Source organism: Dromiciops gliroides, chromosome 5 (assembly GCF_019393635.1).
Source record: "Dromiciops gliroides isolate mDroGli1 chromosome 5, mDroGli1.pri, whole genome shotgun sequence".
Lineage (NCBI taxonomy): Eukaryota > Metazoa > Chordata > Mammalia > Microbiotheria > Microbiotheriidae > Dromiciops > Dromiciops gliroides.
In genome coordinates this window covers 64,673,435-64,696,186 of record NC_057865.1, presented here as the reverse complement: position 1 = coordinate 64,696,186, position 22,752 = coordinate 64,673,435, and the positions used below count along the sequence as shown (strand labels likewise).

General features: G+C 42.0%; 1 protein-coding gene across 1 annotated transcript in view; it reads right to left on the bottom strand.

Moving 5' to 3' along the window:
• The window catches only part of LOC122729169 (amyloid beta precursor protein binding family B member 1 interacting protein), a 119,023-nt gene extending 96,746 nt beyond the window's left edge, over positions 1 to 22,277 (bottom strand). Inside the window, exon 1 of the mRNA XM_043967886.1 lies at positions 21,810 to 22,277. The gene's annotated coding sequence lies outside the window, so the exon portion shown is untranslated. The remainder of the gene's footprint in view (positions 1 to 21,809) is intronic.
• Positions 22,278 to 22,752: the final 475 nt, after the last annotated feature.

Sequence of the window (22,752 nt, the reverse complement as noted above, 5' to 3'; positions counted from 1 at the left end):
CGCTCTTAAAATTCTGTTCATAAAGACTATGTTGTAGTACTGTAAACATAAATAGGGATAATCACACCAACAATATTATTTAATTCAACAAACATTTTATAAGCACTTATGGCTATGAGCAATGCCCTGGGCTGGTTGGTGGGGTTACAAATATGAAACATGACTCAGTTCTCTGTGTCAAGGATCTTGCCAAGAAGATGTATATACAAAGTTTCTGTGACAAAACTTAGTCTGTAGGGTGGAAGTTCCCCACTTCTGTGATAGAGTAGGGCAGCTAGGTGGCACAGTGCTTAGAGAGCCAGGCCTGGTAGTCTGAGTTCAAATCCAACCTCAGACACTTTGTAGCTATGTGACGGTGGACAAGTCACTTAACCTTGTTTGCCTCAGTTTCCTCATCTGTAAAATGAGCCAGAGAAGGAAATAGCAAACCACTTCAGAATCTTTACTGAGAAAACCTTAAGTCAGAACTGAACAACAACGAAACGGAGTGAGACCCCAAGCCTCAGTATGCGTATTTGTCTTCCTGAACAAATAAGGTGAATTAAGGATTCTCTTGAGGGCAGCAAGTCTGAGATCCATGGCTTTAAAAACAAGCAGAACACCTCCTGAAACCCGTATGGTCCTATCCACACCCAAAGCACTCTTCTGGGTGGGTAGTTGAAAAGTGAGGAAGGGGAGAAGCAGCACAGGAAAACACAACTTTGGCCTGATTATTGACACAGCAAACCGTCTCAGCTCTGCTTAGGCTGTGAAAACTGTGGAGCGGGGCGTAGTCTTGGTACAAAGAGATTTCCCTGGGTGACTCCTGAAATCTTTAAATATCCAAGCATGAAACTAATAGTCTCTTGTGCCTTTTTAACGTCCCAGAGTGGAGACAGGAAGTTTGCCAAAGGGCCCTAAGAATTGAAAGTCATGATCTTGTCCATCAGCAGAGCTAATGAAAACCAGGAGGGTGTATTGTGGCTTGGCAATCAAGAATCCCCAGGGCAAATATCCCAGACTTTGCTTAGATATTGGTGTCCAGTCTACGGTGATTGGAATGAGAAAAGCCTCCACTCTGCTAATGATCCCCAAACAGGGAAAACCCCTATAGCATTAGCATTGTTTGGGAATGGATTTTCACTTTTTTTCTAAAATGAGAAAATGTATAGCAGAACTGTTTTCTTTTGAAGAATTATCGGAGTCAGCAGTCTTCGTACAATGGGAAACAGCAGACCAGTTCTCCACCCTTCTTTGCAGTTGGCTGTATACTTAACGGATTTTTGTGTTTGGGCTATTTTCTCTAACCCAAATGATGACATGCTGAAGGTTGGGATAAAGCTTAGGGTTTTAGGCCAGCCTTTAGATGCCTTATCTTCACTACAATTCAGCTAGAAGACCCAAGAGATAGAGCTCTACATCTGGAGGTGGGAACACCTGAGTTCAAATCTGACCTCAGACAATGACTAGCTGTGGGACCCTGGCTGGGCAAGTCACTTCACTTCTGTCTCAACTTCCTCATCTGTGAAATGGGGATAAAAACAGTACCTAATTGCCAGGGTCACTGTGAGGACCAAAAAAGATAATAATTATAAGGTGCTTTGAAAATAACAATAATGATAATAGAAATAATTGTTGTTTGCCCCCCTTTTTTTGGCGGGGCAATGAAGGGTAAGTGACTTCTCCAGGGTCACACAGTAAGTGACTTGACACAGTTAAGTGTCAAGTGTCTGAGGCCAGATTTGAACTCAGGTCCTCCTGAATCTAGGGCCAGTGCTTTATCCACTGCGTCACCTAGCTGCCCTCTCGTCCTTTGTTCTTTTGGGGGGGGCGGGGCAATAAGGGTCAAGTGACTTGCCCAGAGTCACACAGCTAGTAACCACCTGAGGCCAGATTTGAACTCAGGTCTTCCTGAATCCAGGGCTGGTGCTTTATCCATTGCACCACCTTATCCTTTGTTCTTGAAGAAGATCATGACATCAGGGTGATGTCATGACTTGCACTGAACTGGATTTAAGTGAGGGAGGGCTGTGCAAGGCCATCAACCTCACTCTTTCCTCCAGAGCCATCTGGGTTCAGTGGCAAAATGCACATCAAGATGACTGGGGATGGCCCCAGTTGTTTAAGGTAATTGGGGTTAAGTGACTTGCCCATGGTCACACAGCTAGTGTCTAAGGTCACATTTGAACTCAGGTCCTCTTGACTCCAGGGCTAGCACTCTATCCACTGCACCACCTAGTAGCTGCCACTAATAGCTAACATTTATATGGTGCTTCCTCTGTGACAGATACTACGCTAGGCGCTTTACAATGATCTCATTTGCTCCAACAACCCCTGAAAAGTGGGTGCTATTATCCCCTTCTTAGAGCTGAGGAACCTTAAGTGGTCCATAGATGCTACTATAATTGTTGTGATTATCATTACTGCTATTATGATTATTAGTCTTTTCCGGGCCGGTGGTGATGAAGGGTTCTTGACAGCCACACCAGTGCATTGCCAGCCCTGACAGGTTCTATCAAACCAGAATGAAGATGAATGCTACATAAATCACAATCACCAACCTTGGCCCCAAGGAGAGATCAGAAAAATGTACTTCCCCCCCTTCCTTCTTCTCAAAGGTGGAGACCTATGCATGCTAAACAGTGCATACCTTATCAGCCTTGGTTGGTTTTCCTGAAATGTTTTCTCCCTGGTTCTTGGATGGTTCATGATAGGGAAGGAGAAAGGGATTTTTTTCAGAAATGAAATGACAGGGCAGCTAGGTGGCACAGTGGATAAAGCACTGGCCCTGGATTCAGGAGGACCTGAGTTCAAATTTGGCCTCAGACACTTGATGCTTACTAGCTGTGTGACCCTGGGCTCATTGCTCCACAAAAAAAAAGAAATGAAATGACTACTGCCCCCAAACAAGGCAACCAACAGAAAGCCTTTTGCTTCTGCTCTCTTCCAGCAGTATGGATTTGCATTGATTATCTGACCAGTTTTGTGCACCAGAACCCAGAAGGACAGTTGGCAAATCAGAAGCTCAGTGGATTTGTTTGTTTGTTTGCAGGGCAATGAGGGTTAATTGACTTGCCCAAGGTCACACAGCTAGTAAGTGTCAAGTGTCTGAAGTTGGATTTGAGCTCAGGTCCTCCTGAATCCAGGGCCAGTGCTTTATCCACTGTGCCACCTAGTTGCCCCTCAGTGGATTTTTAATAGCTATAGAACCTAGACTATAAAAAAGGAGACTGCCCCCCACCCAAAAAGAGGTTGCTTGACCTTTCCAAAGGAAGATGCTTTTTCCCAATTCTATGCATGCATTATTTTGATCTTAAAACATGGCAGGCCTGAGGAACCTTCAAACAAGTAAATTTCCCTCACATAGGGCATCCTGGGACCTTGCTCTGTCTGCAAATGTCAACGGGTCCATTTGCTCCCTTTATGTGCTAGAAACCATCGACCCTGAATGGCCATCGCTGACGTGCCCAGATATGGGGTCTAAAGATCACCTGATTTCTCCGGGTTCAATCTGTCAGAGCGGAAGCCTTCCCAATTCTTCCACAAGGAAAACAAATATGGAAAAAGGAGGCACTTGGAAGCTGTGCCCCCAAATAGCTAAAGTGGCCCACACATGGGAACACAGATCCTTCAGAAAGCAGGATGGACCCGAATATGTGAACTAAGGGACCCCGGGGCTAAGTGCAGCCTCTTCATTCTGCAGGTGAGCAGCCTGAGGCACCAAGAGACGGAGTGACTCAAAGGATTGTTGTCTGAAGATCAAATGAGACAGTATTTGTAAAGCACTTAGCATGGTGCCTGACACACAGTAGGCACTATATAAATGCTAGCTCCTCCTTCTCTTCCTCCTCCTCCTCCTTCTCCTCCTCCTTCTTCTTCTTCCTCTTCCTCTTGCTTGCCAAGGGATGCACTGTTAATAAGTATCTGCAGCAGGATTTAAACCCAAATATTCCAGACTCCCAGGTCCAGCACTCTCTCCAGGATACCATACGGCCATATACAAGTTGATGTGAATTACAATCCCTCATCTTTATACCAGCAATAAAGTGAGAAGAAAATAAGCTCTATGATCTCTTTGCCTATAACTCTGCCAGTGGTCTTCTTTCCCCGAGAAGGTCTACAAAGATGAGGGTTACCTTATCAAACTCTCTCTTGCTTGATCTGCTCTCACAGCTAATAAAACTACAACATTTTACAATTCCTCCCCAAAATACCAGCCACTCTGTTCACTGAAGCTGTTCCCTCAGTGGCAAAATGGCTTCAAATCCCCAGACCATAAAAACGATGCAAGATGTCGGGGCAGCAGAAGCTATCATCCGTGTGGCAAAAGTGGAAAAAAAATCAGTGCATTACAGAATATCCTTCAATTCCACCCTAGGAGTGCTAGCAATAAAAGGGGAAAAGAGGCTGATCTCAGATTTCTCCCTGCTGTTTGTGGTCCTCACTCTATCTAACCCCTGTAAGGTTTAATCTAAATAGACAACTCTTTTCCCCTTCATTTACAATTTTTAGGTCCTAAACTCCCAAAGCACACAGTTAAAGAGACATAAACTGAACTCTGCCCTTTGCATCTCAAATTTAAATCAGTAGGTTCGTGATGACTTTTTTCTTTTTATTAAAGTACATGTCACCAAACTTAGTGGGATTTTATTTTCTCTAGTGAGTGCCTTTTGTAGTTAGCTAATTACTTTTTTTCTTGTACTCTGGAGGAAGCCACTTCAATTTGGAATTTGCCACTAAGTTCAGAATTTCCTTGAGTTTGGAACAAATTCAAAGTATAAACCTTTTTTTTTTCCAGTTTAGAGTATGGAATTTTTGTTCTGCAGACCTCTCAAAGGAGGTCCTTATTAAATTCATTTTCCTCAGTCTCAAAAGATGGCTCATGGTTAGGACTCACTCTACTGGCCTTCCAAGAGTATGATAGGTCTGTGGATAAGCTAATTTGATCAGCAAATTTAAGGAAAAGCAAGAATTCCTATATGCATCACAATAATCCAAGTCTATATATTTGTCCCAGCAATCTCTCCAAATCTCTTCAAACTTTGCTGTGCCTTGCATAACTGCAAAACTCACCGTCCAATAATATTTTCACAGTTCCATTACATACACTGCTGAGAGGCAACGTGTGTATTAAAAAGAGCTCTGGATAGTTAAGGAGAACTGAGCTCTCTAGTCCTGGTTCTGGAAATTGTGTTAACTTATCCAAGTCACTTACACTCACTGGGTCTAAGCTTCTTGTACTGCAAAACAAGAGCATTAAGATCAGGTGATCTTGAACGTTCCTAAACATCATGAAACTCTGTATGCTAATGTAGTTTTAAAAACTCTACATGGAAAGAATAGCTTGCAAATTTGAAAAATAGTAGATTCAATTTTATGGATAACCAGCATGACCCTTCACTTTAACTTAGCAACACAAACCGAACATAAATGTGCCTGGGTACAGAGTTTAGTGTTGTCAAATTTATGAAGTTCTCAAAATTGAAGGCAGCATCTATTTTCTTCTAAGGAAATTATTTTCACTTTAACATCCCAATTTCTGTATGTTTCCCAGGCACTCTGGACTGTTTTCTACTGTAAGCCCATGGGGAGGTGTTAGCTATCTTGCTTCATTGTTTCTATACTTCCACAATCAGTCATTTCTTCAGTGGGGTACTTTTTTCCACCAATGCAGATCACTAGACTTTCCTCCCATATAACAGCTGGCATCACTGGGCAGCCAACCTGGTGATAAGCATCTCTACACTAAGCCAAAGACTTTGAGTAAAAGATAAATAATGCATCATCAAGCCCGGCACTTTACATCTTTTCAGCTTAGAAGGACCTGCTATCCATATACCACTCTTTTTTTTTTTTTTTTAAGTGAGGCAATTGGGGTTAAGTGACTTGCCCACAGTCACACAGCTAGTAAGTTTTAAGTGTCTGAGGCCGGATTTGAACTCAGGTACTCCTGAATCCAGGGCCAGTGCTCTATCCACTGCGCCACCTAGCTGCCCCAAGCTGCCCTCTCAATGAAGTTTTCTTAAGTTATGTAAGAATTGATACTAATAGATATATCAGCTTCACAGAAGGTGCCATTCAACTAATAAAAGTTCCAGATTTAATAAATCTGAGCAAAGATTAAAATCTTTTTATTGAGCATTGCTGACATTTAAAAACAGATTTTAGCTTTTTTTAGCTATGAATCTGAGTTTTTCTTTCCAAATAGGACTGTAGCCCTGGGCTCTTCTATAGAATTCCATTGGTCATATATGACTGAGCCCTAGAAAAACATCTCCAGAGTGAATGTAGAAAAACCCTAGATATTCCAGCTGAGGTATAATTCTGTCTTTCTTTCTTTTTTCAGGGGATTGAGGGTTAAGTGACTTGCCCAGGGTCATACAGCTAGTGAATGTCAAGTGTCTGAGGCCCCATTTGAACTCAGGTCCTTCTGAATCCAAGGCCAGTGCTTTATCCACTGCGCCACCTAGCTGCCCCAACTGAGGTATACTTTTTAGGAGTCTTTTTTTTGTTGTTTGTTTGTTTTTTCGGGTATGGGGGTTAAGTGACTTGCCCAGGGTCACACAGCTAGTAAGTGTCAAGTGTCTGAGGCCGCATTTGAACTCAGGTACTCCTGAATCCAGGGCAGGTACTTTATCCACTGCACCACCTGGCCGCCCCCTGAGGTATAATTTTTAAAACTATTTTAAAAATTATGTTTACTGTGTGGCTTCACTCACAGTTGGATGCTTTTACTTATTTATGTATAGAGTTGCACTCATGTTTCAGCAAAAGAGATTTTTAATACCAAAGAGAACTAACCATGATCCATCTACTCTAATAGGGGCTCATCATTCTCCAAAACAATGAAATACTCATTAAGCATTTATTACACATAATGAGCCATAATTAACTTGCAACAAACTAATTAATACACAAATAGCTAGCTAGATTTCTTTATCATTCATTCATTCATGCATTCATTCATTCATTTATTTATTTATTTTAGCCTTAGGGTTTGTTAAGCACTCTACAAATACCATCTCATTTGTTCCTCATAATAACACCGGGAAGTAGGTGTTATTATTATTCCGATTTTTACAGATGAAGAAACTGAGGCAGAGGGAGGTTAGGTTACATGTATAGGGTTGCACAGCTAGGGAAGCCTGATTGGAATTCACATCTTCCTCACTCCAGGTCCTGTGTTCTATCCACTGCACCACCCAGCTCCACCAAAAAGGCAGTAGCAGCTAATGGAAGATCTATTTAATACTCCTACAAGTCAGAATGAAGTTAATAAAAAACCTAGTTTAGGGTCATAATGGATCAAATACAGAATCGGAACGTCTGCTCAATTTAACATGCTTAGAAAAAGATTACCAATCCATCTGACAAAAAGGATGATAGAAGCATGGATTCAGAGCCCAGAAGAGACCTTTCAGGTCATTTAGTGCAGATCCCTCACTGTATTTATAATTAAGGATGGTGACAACCACCTAGAGATTAAATGAGCTGCCCAAGGTCACATGCACCAGAATTTGAACCCTGTTCCTCTGATTATAAATCTAGCACTCTCACCATTGGACCACAAGACAATGTCCCTGCCTAAAACCAAGCCCTAACATCTTGAGTCAGTGGTTACACAATAAACTTATATGTTCGAAGACAGTTTCGCTTTTATTGGTGAAAGGTTGCATATAATACAGTACTCCACAAAATCCTATTTTGCCAATAGCTCAACAAGCTGCACTCCCATAAGTCATGATCCTGAATTTAATTGGTCTGTGGTCCACTATGATACTAAGCCTACCACAGTGCATTGGAGTGTTGACGTACCTAAGCAACATTCTAATCTTCAACCAAGAGAATCTCAATTCTACCCTGAAAAAAGCATTCATTATTAGTAGGCCAGAAGTAGTCTGGAGTAGGCTAGGAAAGTATTCACAATGCTGGAGTGCTAAAAAGGCATATTACTAACACAGTTTATAGGGGACAGGCTTTCAAAGGGCTTAAAAAATTCTTGTCCAAGGCAATTGATACTGTTTCCAGGCCTTAGGTTGGGGTCACTCAGTTTTAAAATTAATTTTTTTTTACTCTTCCTTTCTGTCTCTTTTTTAAGAAAACTTTTTTTTTGAATACTGGGTGTCCCTATCTTGTCCAAGATGGAAGTGAGGCTATGCACAGGCTGACCAAAAAGCTTTATTCTGTTCCATTTCTGATATGGGATGATCGACCCCTCCTTAGGCAGCCTAGTGGGCCCCCCTTGCTCCTAGGGATCACCAAATTAATGCAGACACCAGATAGGCTTTAGCCCTACGACAGCACAGAACTCCTAAACTCAAGCTGTCCACCAGCCTCAGCCTCGATAACAGAAGGCATTACAGGTGTGGGCCACCATATTAGTAAATAGCAAAGAAAAGAAACTGAGGAAAGAGATGGAAGCAAAAGCAACAATAAAAAGTCACGTCTACATTAGACCTCAGCAAGGCACAAGAGCCCACATATCTATCTCCTTTAGAGAGGACCCTTCAGGGAGTACTTGCCCTGTAAATCTAATCAAGTTTACTGGAGGAGATTCATCAAATTGACCATGGTCTCCATGACCCAATCCCTTTCAAGAATGCACAGTGACACCTAACTCCCCTCAGGGTCATTTGGAAAATGTCTCCCACTGGTCTAGCATTGGAGCATCCTGAAATCCAATAAAGGGATGTTATAGAGTTCTCTTAGGAAAAGGGTCTGAGCACTTGACTCAAATCTCATCCTGTTTTTGCACATTTCATTATTATACAGCAAGTGAGAACAAATGGAAATTTCTTCACTTCCTGTCCCCAGGAGAAGTTCCTTACCCTAGCTGAGTCATATCAGACCCCATGCAAACTTGTTCTGACTCAGCTGAAGCCCAGTGTTCTATAAGAATCAAGTTGGTTTCTTTTTAATGAATTAACTTATTCTCTGTTTTTTACAGAAGCTCCAATGAGCTTCCCAGCTTTAAACCACTCTATTCAATAAAAGCAAGATGAGTTGCAGGATTGCAAGCATCTGCCAATGACAATGGGCCGTACAATGAATCTACACTACCACAGAATTCATATTCACATTCAAAACACCATCTTCAGCTGACCGAGCCTCACCACTGACAGAGTTTAAACAGAAAAGAAAATGATGCCACCTCCAACCTGCTCACTCACTGGCATTATCTTAGAATTAGCAGGAGTTGATTTTAGGTTCATTAGTAGAGATGCGATCTCTTGTTAAGAGCAGTAGCTTTAGGTGCATCTAGCTCTTCTAGTTAATCACACTAAAATGATTGGAGCTGCCCTATCTTTCAGTAACATGCTCCCCTGTGAAATCACCTGAGGAGGAACTTTTTGTGGGGTTTTTTTGGTCGTGCAGAACACTAATTAGTTTTGGGTTCTGTCTCTTTTTAAGTGCAATCATGATGTTAATTTAATTAAGGATTGAACACTTGTGTGCCCTATGGAAGCAAAGTCTATTTTGTTGGAACAGTTGGTTTGTGAGATACTTTTAGTAAACGGATATGGCTTTAAAAAAAAAAACCACAATTAAGTTGTTTTGGTATTTATGTGCCTGATATAAATGAAATACAAATCACTTAGAACTTGTAAACATCTCGTTTCCAATTACTTTTTCCTCTGTGTCACAGAACTTCTATCGGGGCATTTGGTGAGTGTTGTCCACTGTCTGGACATTTAAATACATGATGAAATACAACTGACTGGCAGGGAGGCCATGTTCTCCTTCTGGTCTGCTCTGAAGTCTTGTATCTTTTGGCTGCGTTTTGTGCACAGAATCAAGTTCTTGTGTAGATAAAAACCTTTGACCTAACTCGGCATCCTGTCTTCCCACTGAACTGTTGCTCTACAGCTGAACAATCTCTCTGCCTTGCACCTGTCTGCGCGGCCTACACCACTGTTTGACAGGGGTTTTTTGAATATCCATTTCTTGGTTTTCTAGATTTAAAAAATTTATATAGCTTTCATTCTCTTGCAAATGCAAAGTTATAGGGTTTTAGTGATGAGTTAGATATCTTTAGGCTCTGCTATTCAACTGGTGAGCCCGGGTAGCACCAATCTGAACCAAGAGGAGAAAAATAGCACCTATAGAATGGTCTGTCTGGGTTCACATTAAACCCAGAGATTTAACACACTGAGAAAACTTAATCATGTTCACTTAAAGATGACTTTCAATTCAATTATACAACTATTTACTAAGAAAGTGCCTACTTTCTTTCCTGGCACTGTTAATGAGTGTTGTAAAGTGGCTTTTTAAAACATGACAAACTTATCACCACTGGTAGGTAGTAAAGTAGACAGAACTCTGGACTTGGAGTTAGGAGGACCTGAATTTGAATCCTGCCACAGACACTTATTAACTGTATGACCCACTTAGCCTCTGTCTCAGTTTCTCATCTGTAAAATATGGCTGATGACGACATTTATCTCACAGGGTGGTGGTGAGAATCAAATGGGGTAATATTTGTAAAGCACTTTGCACATCTTAAAGCATTTTGTAAGTGCTAGTTATTGCTGCTATTATTAATGTTGTTGTTATTATTATTATATGCTAGAAGAATAAAGTTATCTTCAGCACAATCGCCTAAATATATAAAGAAACTTTAAGAAGGCTGACATGACTAACAGCATCCTTCAGAGTGAAAGTAGGGTGAGACTAGATCTATCTGATCCCCTTGCCTTCTAAGCAACTCCAATAAAGGGGTTCTATTTTTTCCCTTTTATAAAATAAGTTTTATTGGTGGTTTTTGTTTTACACTACCCACATTTAAGCATTATGTTAACCCACAACCTGCATTGTAACAAAGAAAAAGAGTTAAATGAAGCCAATCAACACAATGGCCTGCTGTGACAGAGGATACAACACTGCATGCCCAGAGTCCCCTAAGTCTCTACCAAAAGCTGGGAGGTGCTTCCTTAGAACTTCTCCAGGACCAAGAGGGAGCATCACAATCTGTTTTCAGCCTCTTTTTAATCACTCCTTTTGCTCGCCTCGTAGTAGTCATCACCTATATTGACCTCCTAGCTGAACGTCGACATACATCAGTTCACTCCACCTCTTGTTTCTCTGAAATCCTCACCTTCATTATTTCTTATGACCCGGCAATACGTCGTTATATTTATTTAACACAATGGTCCAGCTTTCCCCTAATCAATGACCCTCACTTTTTTTCTCATTTCCTGTCATCACAAAAAGCTCCAAGATGAATATTTTGTCATATCCTGGGCACAGCGGTTGCTCCACCTCCACCCCTGTTCTGCTGCACATCTGCTGCCCAAATCATGAGTTAACTCCACCAGAAGGCACCTCCTGGAACTCATTCCTCAATGAGGAGTCCACATAAAATAAATTATGAACATTGTATTTTAAGCCTTTGTGAAAGGAAGAATAACAGTTCACCATTAGATTGCAAAGGAACTGAGGTTAGAAACTAGCACTTCCTCTCTCCCTATCTTCCCTGGGTCATACACAATAAATCACATAATTCTAAAAACTGGATGGGACACCAGAGGTCACCTAGTTCAATCGATCTCCTTGACCACATCTCTAACTAGCAGTCACCTATCTATTTGTGTCCAGATTACCATGGACCTTGTGCTTGGTACTTTACTACCTAATTGTTAGGAAGTGATTCCTTACCCTCCTCATTTTGAAATGAAATCTGCCTCCAAAACTTCATCCTTGTGGGTAAAAAAAAAAATCACAGGATCATAGATTTAAATCCGGAAGGGACAACCGAGTCATCTGGCTTTCCCACATTCAATTTACAGATCAAGAAACTGAGGTTAAGTGACTTCCTCAAGGTCACACAGGGAGAAGGTGGCAGAGTAAGGATGTGAACCCCAGCATTCCACCTCAAAGTCCCACAGTCTTTCCACTGCGCCATATTGCCTGCTTCAATGTCCCTCTTCCAAGTGACAACCCTTTGGGCATTTTAAGAATTCAAGCATTGGGAAAAGGCAATGAATTTTGGTTGGCATTGCAGCTCTAGTACCTGCATGATACTGAGGGAGTTGGGCTAGGATCCAAAGTCCTTCCCAGTTCTAGGTCTTTATAGTTCTCCACAGTGCTTGCATTACTGTCAAACATAATTATTCATTACCCCTCATTTAAAGAAAATATTTTATTGAAATCTTTTTTTTTACATCATTCTTACTTCCCAATGACACCTACCCCAAATACTTCCTTGTAACAAATATATTTAAACAAAACAAACCAATATACCGGCATTTCCAATAACACTTAGTAGGTACTTAATAAATAAATACTCGTTGACTGACTGACAGGCATAAGCCTCATTCTGCATCTCTAGTTCACCTTAACTCTCTGTCAAGAGGAGAAGGCATGTATTCACTGTCAGCCCTCTGATGTTGATCACTATATAGGTCAGAGCGATCATATTATTGTAGGGCCTTTGTAAATTGTTCTTAATTCTGTTTACTTTGCTTGGCATCAGTTCATACGGGTTTTTCCAAACTCCTCTGAATTCCCCATAGTTGTCGCCCACCTTCTCTGAGCCCAAAACAGTCCTGATGTAATGAAAGTGTGGAAAGATCTTTTCCAACTTGTAGAGGCAGAAGCTGTTGACAGGAAAGGAGTAGGGATTTTGAAGTCATAGGCCCTTGATTCATATTCTGCCACTTTCAATTGACTAATGGCTGGACCTTGGGCAAGTCAACCTCTCCCAAACTCACTTTCCTCATTTATAAAACAAGCTTAGATGGTATCTAAGACCCTTTCTAATTCTAAAGTTATGATCTTATGAGCTCTTAAATCCCTTGGACCCTCTCTTCAGCTTCACCACATCCATCCCATATGGTGTCAAGAATCCAAAAGATCTCAATTCTCTAATGCACGGCTCTTAAGTATTACAGGTAGGATTCATATTCAGCTCTTCCCATCTTCAATTCAAGCACTCTAACCAATATCCCACAATAACCTTCCAATACATTTTCCATGAGGAAAAGAAAATAGCAAAAGTTGAAATCCTCCAGGAAAGAAGCCTGTTGTCCCCACGCATTAGTTAGTTTGTTTGTTTTTTAAGTGAGGCAACTGGGGTTAAGTGACTTGCCCAGGGTCACACAGCTAGTGAGTGTTAAGTGTCTGAGGCCGGATTTGAACTCAGGTACTCCTGACTCCAGGGCCAGTGCTCTATCCACTGCGCCACCTAGCTGCCCCACACGCATTAGTTTTTAAAAAGTAAAAAAAAAAAATCTTCAAATATAACTAATATGTTGATGTAATGGGAATGACACAGGAGGAAATCTGTCCCCATCCATTTTAAAGGGTTATCTGGATCAGAGAGTTGCAGAGAGGAGCTTTTGGCCAAATCTTCGTTCTTAATCTTAAATTCTGCAAATTGAGGTTGTCCAACAGATCCTCAAATGGTGAAACAGTCAATTAAAATTTAGGTGAATGAAAAAACACAGAGAAGGAAAGTTTGGTGAGAACAGAGAGGCCAGGGGACGAGAAAAGTAATTCAATTACTTAATGTTTCATTTTCACAGTTAGTGCTCAGGGAAAAAAAGTTTTAGATGATGACAATTTAGCCCCATGCCCAGAAATTTGATGGGGTGGGGTGATGTACACAGAAGCACTGTAAGTCTTCCAGACTCCTTACTAATAGAGGCAACTGGGGGTTAGAGAAGGGGGCTCCAAAATTTTTGTAAAGGTAGAGACCCTGCCTTGTTTATATTTATGTCTCACTCAGTATTTTGCATGTAGTAGGTGTTCAATAAATGATCAGGTGTTAGAATTATGTGGAACCGGAGAGATGATCTAGTCTACACCCCTGATTTTAGAGGTAAGACAGGGGAGTCCCAGAGAGCTGAGGTGATTTGCCCTAGGTCCCACAGCAAGTTCAATGACAGATCTCCTATGCCCAAGTTCACTCCACTATGCTCTCCTCCAGTGTCATAGAGACACCAAAGTTGGTTCTGGCATGTCCTTGCTGTGATGCCTCTCTGCCCATGATTCTGCAGCTCCCTATCTCCCCACACACTTCCTGCTCAGAACAGTAACTAGGAATTCCTGCACCTTGGGCAAGCCTTACAAAACTACCTTGGTGCAAAAGGTATGATATGAAAGGCACATCCTATGAAAAACTCAATTATGGGCTGGGAAGAAAAGAGGTCAAGGAAAGGAAGGCTTGGACCTCAGGACCTGCGATTCTGGGTTGTCTCAGAGCCACTGCAAAGGCAAATGTGACTAAGGAGAAAGCAGAGCCAGGCCAAGTGGTAACTGAACAGGGGTGTGGCAGCTGAGTGAAGGAAGCATATGATCTGAGAGCTTACTATTTTACCTACTTTTTTCTTGCTAACTGGATGCTAATCTTAGTTATTCCTACCTACTGATGTGTACAAGTGCTGTTAGCCCCTTCTTAATTTTGGCACCCTGAGAAAAGCCCCAGTCACCTTGCCCTAGTTATGGCTCAGACTCTACCACACCCATGGAGCTTATAAAGCATTCTTTTCAACCATACAGAGGTAGTGATGTTCCTTCCAAGATTAGGCTTAATAACTGACAGAGATGCTCTCCCTTTCTTTAGTCCTAACTTCTTAGATTAGCTGTGGGAAACACAGTCAGAAATTCATGAAATAGGTTCCACATTATTCAGGCTGCCACATCTGAGTGAATGATGCATTTTTTCCCTTCTCCCTTCTATGTTTATTTGGTTGCATTTTTAAGACATGTTGCTCCAACATTTTGTACCTTCCCATTCATAGCAAGGCTTTAAAAAATCTCCACTTTACAGAGGGAACTGAGGCACAGATGTATAACAACTTGTTGAGAGTAACGGATGTTTTTTGTTCTGATTCGTCTTTTACAACATGACTAATGCAGAAATAGGTTTAATGTGATTGTACATATATAACCTATATTGGATTGTTTGCTGTCTTGGAGAGGTGGGAGGGGAGGGAGGGAGAGAGAAAAATTTGGAACTAGTAATCTTATAAAAACAAATGTTAAAAACTATCTTTACATGTAACTGGAAAATAAGAAAATACTTTTATTATTAGGAAGTATTAAATGGCAGAGCTAAGACCAGGGCCTACTTTTTTCCCCATCCCAGGGCTTTCTTCATCAGGTAAATCCAATGTTCCAAAGTCCACAAATAACTAAAAAAGACCTCAGACCAAAAGCCATTCCCCAACAGACAGACGGTTCTCAGAGGAAGAATTGCAAACTATTAAGAACCATATACAATAAATGCTCTAAGTCACTAATAATAAGAAAAATGCAAATCAAAACAACCCTGAAATTTTACCCCATGCCCAGCAAATGGGCAAGCAAAGATGACCATAGACAGGAAGTCAATGCTGAAGGGGTTGTGAAAAGATAGACACAATAACACATTGTTGGCAAGGCTATGCATTAGAGCAATTATTTTGGAAAGCAACTGAGGACCATGCAAATAGAATGACTAAAATATCTATTCCCTTTGACCCAGAAATTACTAAGCATATATCCCAAGGGGATCACTTGAAAAAAAAAAGACCCCATTTACACCAAAATATTTATAGCAGTACTTTTTTTTTTTTTAGGACAATGAGGGTTAAGTGACTTGCCCAGGGTCACACAGCTAGTAAGTGTCAAGTGTCTGAGGCCGGATTTGAACTCAGGTTCTCCTAACTCCAGGGCCGGTGGGTGCTCTATCCGCTGTGCCACCTAGCTGCCCTGACCCTGGGCAAGTCACTTAACCCCAACTGCCTCACTTAAAAAAAAAAAAAAGAAAAAAAAAAACAGTAGCAGGAGGAAATTGATCACCTGGGTTCAAATCCCAGCTTTTCCACTTACTAGCTATATGATCTCTGGCAAGCCATTTCACTTCAGTCTCTTCATCTGAAAAAGGGGAGGTTTGGACTAATCTCCCTTTCCAATAATACAAAAAATTTAACAGCTATCTTTCAGATACAGTAGTCTCCTTTGAAAAGGGCTCTCATAGGGGCAGCTAGATGGCGCAGTGGATAGAGCACCGGCCCTGGAGTCAGGAGTACGAGAGTTAAAATCCGGCCTCAGACACTTAACACTTACTAGCTGTGTGACCTTGGGCAAGTCACTTAACCCCAATTGCCTCACTAAAAAAAAAAAATTAAGAAAGAAAAGGGCTCTCATGTTGCAAAGCAATGCAAACAAATCACAAATACGCTAGCAAATGAAATGCTTCTGAAGACTGAGAAATCAGATAACAGAACAACATGTCCATGGCTGGAATGAACCTTATATCCCTATATATCCAGCTCCAGTTTCTCCCCTGAGACAAAGTCCTGCATCACCAGCTGCCTTTGGAATGTTTCAAACTGGATATCCCAGAGACCTCAAACTTAGTTCCAAAATGAACATGTTTTCTTTCTTCCCCAAACCTCCCCTCTTCTAAATGTCTTTCAGAGGCACCATCCTTTTACAGTCTCCCAGGTTTATAACACTGGCCTTACCTTCAACACCTTATTCTCCCTCAGCTTACATAATAATAAATAATAATGACAGCTACAATCTACATGGTGCCTATGTGCCAGAAAGTTTGCTGAGCACTTTACAGACATTATTTCATTTGATCCTCACAACAACCCTGGAAATTAGGTGCTATTATTATCATCCCCATTTTCCAGATGAGGAAAATGAGGTAGTTTAAGTGATTTGCTCAAGGTCACACAGCAAGCATGTAAGGATGGATGTGAACTTAGGTCTTCCTGACTCCAGGTCCAGCACTCTATCCACTATCATCTAGTATATACCATCATTTACCAAATTTTGCCTTTTCTACCTTCAAGACATTCCTCTCATCAAAGCCCCTTATCTCCACTCACCTGAGTTAACACCTTAGTTGAAGCTCTCTAAGCCTTTCTTGCCTACATTATTGCAACAGCTTCCCAGGTTAAGTTTCTCTGGCCTATCCTACTCCACCGTGTCATCAAAGTAACTTTTTAAAAGTACAGACCCAACCATATGACTCCCCCTCCTCCAACAATTCAATGGCTTTCCCATTATTTATTGTTTCTAATTTCAGCTTTTAAAGCCTGGGACCCAGTAACATTCCATCTTTTATCTCCACAGCTTTTCACTGGGTAGCCTTTATGCCTGGAATTCACTCTCTCCTTATCTCCACCTCATCTGATTCTTTCCATCTTCTGCATGAAGCCATCCTTGATCCCCTTAATTACTACTGTCCTCCCTCTCAAACTACCTTATATCTAATTCCTTTGCATATAGTTATATTTATTCACTTTATATTTATGCTGCATATATTTATAATGTACTTGTCTCCATTAGAATGTAAGCTCAGGGGCAGCTAGGTGGGGCAGTGGATAGAGCACTGGCCCTGGAGTCAGGAGGACCTGAGTTCAAATCGGGCCCCAGACACTTAACACTTACTAGCTGTGTGACCCTGGGCAAGTCACTTAACCCCAACTACCTCACCAAAAAAAAAAAAAGAAGAAGAAAAAAGAATGTAAGCTCAGTGAAAGTAGAAGAATATGATGTATACAGAGACAAGAAGGGTATATTTAATGGAAGGTGAGGTGTGATAGGGACAAAGTAGAGATCCAGATGGTATCTGCTAGGACACTGATGTCAAACTCAAAAAGAAAAAAATCCGTGTAGGGTTCATAATGATTTAGAAACCCACAAATAAACATTATCTTTTGGGGGGGGCAATGAAGGTTAAGTGACTTGCCCAGGGTCACACAGCTAGTAAGTATCAAGTGTCTGAGGCTGGATTTGAACTCAGGTCCTCCTGAATCCAGGAACCGTGCTTTATCTACTGTGCCACCTAGCTGCCCTCAAAATTAACATTATCTAGGTTATATTATATTTAAACTTATTTTCTTAAACATGTCCCAATTACATTTTAATATGGTCCAGACCCCACCTAAAGAGTAGTGCCTGCTGGCAGTGGGTAAGACACCTTTAATCTAGGAAATTCTGGATGGGGAATATATGTTTTCAGAGGGAGGAATCAAGGAAGATTTCACAGTGACACCTGGATAGGAACTGGAGAAAGACGTTGAAAGGTAGACAGAGGCAAAGATGGGGAGGGAATTCATTCCAGCACAGGGCGATGAAAGTGAGTAAATGCACAAAGGAGGTCAAGTCTGACCAGTCAGTAGTCCAGTGTGGCAAGCTCAGGTTGCCCTGCTGTAGGGAGACAAATGCCAAGTCAAGGAGCTCCCATGCTGTTGAATGGGAGCCCTTTAAGATTTTAGGTCAAGGGGATGAATGTCAAGGTCATTCGATTATTTTGACAGCTATGTGAAATATGGATTGGAGGGAGGAGAGATGTCAGGAAGAACAAATTAGACACTATTATAAAGGTCCAGGGGAGGCAGTAAGAACAGTGGAGAGAAGGGGATGGCTGAGAAAGCACCAGATTTGGAGGCTATGGGTTTGTATGCTGAATTTGTTCTTTTTAGCTGTGTAATTTCGGTAGGTCACTCTATGGGCCTCAGTTTCCTCACCTATAGAATAGGGTAGGGGAGGTAGTCTGGATGAAATGACTTTTGGTTAGTTCTAACTCCTATGATCCATAAGAATCTAGAATCCTGCCAAGCCATGGAAAAGAATGTGTTGCAGGAGAGGGGAAAAAACAAAAAGATTCTTTGGTATTTATATAATTGCCCATATGTAAATGCCTATGCTGGTAATTTAAATAATAAAATATATAAATCACTTTGGACTGCAAAAAATTTGTTTTAGGTACAAAAAATCAAAATTAAGTTGAAATAAAACTGGAAAATAATTGAAAGTGACAACATTTTTAAAAAGTATGTGCTTATTAGCTATGTGACCCTGGGCAAGTCACTTAACCCCGACTGCTTCCAAAAACAACAATGACAAGAACAAATAAAAATAAAAGTACAGTGGTTCGAGGAAAAAGCACAAGATGCCAAATTATGAATTAAGCCTTGATAAACTTTGCAATTTTTTCCCTAAAATTGCATGAACATAAATATCTGGGCCACCAAACAGACAATAAAAACGTATTAATTACCTGCTAAGCACCAAGAACTGTCCTAGATGCTGAGAATGTAAAAAGAGGCAAAGTATATAGTCCCTGCCCTTGAGGAGTTCATAATCTAACGAGGAAGACAAGAAGCAAACAAATATGTACCAACACATAAATGAGAAATAATTAAAATAAAAATACAAAGGTAAAAATAGGGCGAGTAAAGGCAGAATAGGTGTCTTTTAACATACTACACACCCTAAATACAAATATATTTTAATAAGACTTACATAAACTGGAAGGAAACTTGTTAAACATTAAATTTTGGATTAAGCAGAATTGTCAGTGAAAGACAAGCTACATTATAGAATTGTGTTTCTTGAGAGATAATAATGCTGGAGACCCAGAATCTATTTTTTGTGACCATAAGCTCCCTTAACTAAGAAGACATGCAGGTTCTCTACAAAACCTTGGGTAAGTCAATTCTTTATCTCAATAGTTACATCTCTTACATAGAGGCCTGCCTAGCTCATGGCCCAGAGATATACTATAAACTCTGAGGGCTAAATAAATACTTATCAAAATACTCTGGAATTCCCAGAAGCAAAGAGCTTCAAATGAATCAATAAATTAGTAAGCTTTTCTTTGGATTTTTTTCCTTTTGAAATGAGGTCATGAAGATTTATAAGTTTGTAGAGTAACTACTAATTCTTTCTATATTAGTCTAAATATAGCCAGCATTCATTCAAGAAATGTAAAAAATCAGAGTTGGAAGAGGCTTTAAGGATCTCTAGCCTTTTACATTGAAAATACAAAACAAAGCCTGAGGCTTAGAAAGGCTAAGTGACTTGTCCAGAGTCCCTGCTAGTTATTCCCCAGTTCAGTATACTTGCCTCTTTACCATAGGGAAATATGATATTTTGGTATTCAGGGACAAGAATTTTTTGAATGCCAGGGGCCATAATATGGGATCTTTTAATTTCTTTGAAAATACTTAAAAATAATTTTAATTGAAACAATGAAGTAAATTAAATAAATGAATCTCCTGCTTCCCCTTTTTGTCAAAGCTGCAATATGTCCCTGAAAACCACATAAGTATGAAATTCACTCCAAATTTATAGTGCTGCTCAAACATCCTTGTCATTACTGTAAAGCTACCAGAGAAACAGAGATGTTTACCCAAGTGGCACAAGTTGCCCTAGTCTAAAATTTTTGTCTAGAGTCCCCCAATTTAAGTTTAGTCTTGCTTTGAACACTTGGCACTGACCTGAAAATTCCTATACCAATCAACCCAAATGGCTATGAAGTAAGGACTGAGTATCTTACTACTGTACTTAGTACTTACTACTGTAAGATACTATACTGTATCTTACTATTCTCTCTCTTTTTTTATATAATTTCCCTTTCCCCATTTCATTTCCTTTCCCTTGATCCTACTGATCCTGTTTGTGTGTTTTTTGTTTTGTTTTGTTTTTTTTTAGTGAGGCAATTGGGGTTAAGTGACTTGCCCAGGGTCACACAGCTAGTAAGTGTTAAGTGTCTGAGGTCAGCTTTGAACTCCGGACCTCCTGACTCCAGGGCCGGTGCTCTATCCACTGCGCCACCTAGCTGCCCCGTTACTATTCTCTTAATAGTCTAATGTTTTCTGAACGACTAGTTCATCTATTATAGGCAACTTCACCATACTACGTTTAAAGGAGCACAGCCACGTGTCTCCCCCGAATCCTTCTTTTCAGTGGGAGACTATCAATTCAACCGTACACAACTGGGAAGCTTGCCCTAAGCCACCTTCCCCCAGTTCCTGATAGAAATTTGGCCTACATCACTATAAAAAGCAAACTCGTGGAAGGAAGGAGCTCTATCTTTTTTATTTGTCTATCCCCAGCCACTAGCTTGATTGCCTGGAACATGGAAGGTGTTAAATGTTTCTTGATTGGTTGGTAAAATAAAATTTACCCTTGTAATTTATTCCCATCAACAATACAGAACTGTTGCCAGTGACTTCCTGAATTTCATCCTTTTTTATTTTGCACTTAGGGGAGGGGGGGGGGAAGCTGACGGTTTTAACAACAACAATAATAGTAATTAACATTTATGTAAGATGGGAGGTTTGCAAAGAGTTTTTACACGTCATATTATTTACCCATGGGAACTGGCCATCAGAAAAAAACAAAAAACAAAACCTAGAGTATTCAGAGAAGCAATCCTAGCAGGAGAAAGGTGACCAAGTCCTTATTTTGCAGCCATTTGGGTTTTTTGGTATGGCAAATTCTGAAAGTCCATGACAAGGGTGGACGCAAGTGCAAGAGAACCCTTTCGTTTCTCTCCCCTCTTCAGAATCCCATCTATTGCAGCAGCGAGCTAAGATTGCCAACACAGTCCGTATCGGAAAGAAGGCCAGCCTAGGGCTCCCTCATGGTGTTCTCCGACGGTTCGGCAGGTCTGCCTTCACGCAGCATCTCAGTGTTAAAAACTGGAATAAACTTTTAGCAATTTCCCGGGCAAGAAGTGGTGCAAATCTGGCGAAACAGACCAGGGCCCCGCACACACACAGCACCCGGGAGAGTTTCAGCTGAAGCGGGTGGGAGGATGGCGGAAGAACTCCTGCCTTACCACCCCCGCCCCATTTAAGGAGTAAGTTCCCTGTACCTGCAAATCCCCCTGAAAGGATTATAAAAAAGGGGCGCTAAGGAAGGTGGGGCCTGGGGGCGCTGGTGGCGGCTCCCCTCTCCTGCCTGGTCCCCCCACACTCCAAGAGAAGGGGGCTGGAGCCTCTTCACAAGGTCGCCCCGGGTCTGGGGGTGGGGGAGGCATCCTAGCTAGGACCCCCTGGGCCCCCGCGCCCTCCCGCGCACAGAGGCTTGTGTATTACCTTGGCTAGCCTCCCGCGCTGTCGCTCGGGTGCTCAGACGGGCCCGTCGGGGGCCGGGAGGTGCGCGGCGTTTGGAGAGAGGCTTCAACTAGGCTCCCCGCGGGCTGGGGCCGTACGGTGTGCAGCTCAGTCCCGGGGGTGACGGGGTGGCGTCCTCCGGGAGGAAGTCGGTCTGCCTCGTCCTCCGCCCCCGGGAGGCTGTCAGGGACTGGAAGTGCTAAGTTCGCACGTGCGTAAAGACGAGGGCGGCGCCGTCCGGACGCGGGGAGCCCTCGGAAGACGGCTCTGTAGTTCTGGGGCGCAGTGTATCTGCACTGCTCCTCCCCAACCCGCGTGCGAGCTCCTCCTGCCCCTTCCCCCTTCTCTCTCCGCCCTCAGGGGTGATGGGGGTGGTCAGACCCTCCCTTAGCTCCAGCAGCTGCTGACCCCCGAGCCTCGAGAGTTCCCTTTTCCGGGACACTTGGCTTCCCGGTCAGGCCTGGTCCACTCTTTGGGCTCCTGGATCAAAGACAGGGGGAAGGAAAGTAGGGGAGAAACGACACCCCCACCCCGGAGTCATTGGGCAATCGCCTCTCTTATTTGCTGTGTCGACTGCAGCCCCAAGCTGAGCGCTTCCTCTTTCGGAGTCTCAGTTAAGCAAGTTCCTAGCAGAAGGGCCGCCCGACCGCCAGCCCCGGCGCGGAAACTGCGGGGAGTGGGGGGTCGGTCCCCACCTGAGCTCCGGGGGCATCTGCTCCCCTTTCCACACCTACCTGCCCTTCCCAGCGTGAATACTAATGATACTAAGGGCCAACCTTTGTACAAGTTTGCAAGACACCTTACGTATTTAACTCGTTTGATCCTGGGGTGGAAGGGTGGGGGGAAGCTGGGTGGTGCAGCGGCTAGAGCTCTGGCCCTGAAGTTGGGAGGAGCTGAGTTCAAATCAGTCCTCAGACATTTACTA